Source organism: Mastomys coucha, unplaced genomic scaffold, assembly GCF_008632895.1.
Source record: "Mastomys coucha isolate ucsf_1 unplaced genomic scaffold, UCSF_Mcou_1 pScaffold13, whole genome shotgun sequence".
NCBI classification, from domain to species: Eukaryota; Metazoa; Chordata; class Mammalia; order Rodentia; family Muridae; genus Mastomys; species Mastomys coucha.
In genome coordinates this window covers 46,095,998-46,097,619 of record NW_022196895.1, presented here as the reverse complement: position 1 = coordinate 46,097,619, position 1,622 = coordinate 46,095,998, and the positions used below count along the sequence as shown (strand labels likewise).

General features: G+C 43.8%; 1 protein-coding gene across 1 annotated transcript in view; it reads right to left on the bottom strand.

Moving 5' to 3' along the window:
- Nucleotides 1-1,622, bottom strand: part of Hsd17b4 (hydroxysteroid 17-beta dehydrogenase 4) — a 72,780-nt gene that overhangs the window by 54,490 nt on the left and 16,668 nt on the right. The window lies entirely within an intron of this gene.

Here is a 1,622-nt window from a genome sequence, read left to right as displayed (position 1 = left end):
AAAAAAAAAAAAAAAAAAAAAAAAAAAAAAAAAAAAAAAAAAAGCAAATATCTAAATAAATACTCTCAAAATAACAAACCATAGTTAGACCACACAGCTCATCATCAGGAAATATCTATAAATACTCATTGTTATCTCTATTTTTGCCAAGATTTTCAAATGAGCTAAACAGTCTACTTTTAAGGACTTCAATGCAATGAGTGGACCACCTGAAGAACTCTTTACAAAACAACCCTGGATTGAGAGCTGTTCCATTTTAGGCCATTCTTACTCATTTGGTTTCATTCTGGAATTCAAAAAAAAAAGTTTCCATACAAATACTAGATGAAAGGCGGGGTAAAAGCAAAACTAAGGGGAGACGGAGAGGTGGTAAGGAGTGGGGACTGGTAGACTTAGGTCTTCCTTCTCAGGTTCCTAGCCCACTGTCCCAAGGGAAGAAGTAAAAGCTTTCCTTTGCTTAATTCTCAGACACCAGGACATCATGCCTCTTGCAAAAGTTCTAGGGACAGAAGCTGAACTTTCTGGGGCAGTGGGCAGTTCTGACAGCCGGGGTCCAGTAGAGCGGCCACCTGAGAACCCCAGAGACCCACTGAGCAAAGTAAATTTGTTCACAAGGGACGGTAGGAGTTTGGTGATAGCTCCTGAGACCAATGGCTCAGATTTCAGCCCAGACCCCTCACAGCTGCCCCCACAGGAGATGTGTGCCTATCAGGCAGACAATGCCCCAAAATCCCAGCATTCTAGCTGGACCCTACACCCAGTCATCTGACCACAAGCCAGGCATGTCACGTCCCATACAATAAAAGGGGTGGTTTGTCCCCCCCACTCTCTTACTCTTAATTCCTCTCTCTTCTCCTCTTGCTCTCTTACTCTCCTACTCTTCCTCTCACTCTCTTGCTCTCCCTCTCTCTCTCCTCTCTGTTCTTTGTTCTCTTCTCTTGCTTTCTCCCTCTCCTTCCTTCCTCTTTCTCCTTCCTCTCCTTTCTTTATCTCTACTTAACTAGCATATTTCTCCTTCCTACAATAAAATAACTCATTTATACATTGCCTCCTTTTTAATTAAGGTGCCGTGCAGCGACAGGTCAGCCTCGGGGGTGCGAGAGAGAGACCTGGGCCTCAGCAGCAGGCCCCTGTCTCCAGAGAGAAAGAGAGAGAGAGAGAGAGAGAGAGAGAGAGAGAGAGAAAGAAAGAGAGAGAGAGAGAGAGAGAGCGAGCCTCAGGCGGGCCACCAGCCCAGGTCCCCTGCCTTGGAACAACAGAACTTCACCTTAGCAATGATGTAATTACCCTACCTCAGCAGCTATGCCTGCTACTCTCTCAGCCACTGGTTTGTTTACTTTTGATGACCATAAATAGGAACAAAAGAAAAATAAACTATAAATGGGCTTTCACTGTTGTATAAACTCAACCTTTACAACACAGGGAAAGAAAATAAAAAATATTTCCTATTTATTAAAAGCTCCAGGTTTTGTTCTACCCTTTTCTTAAGACCTTTGTTTTTAATTTGTAGTGCCCTGGGCTCTTCTACATCCTGTTCCTCTTGTGGGGACACATACATACAAACACACACACACACACACACACACACACACACAGAGAGAGAGAGAGAGAGAGAGAGAGAG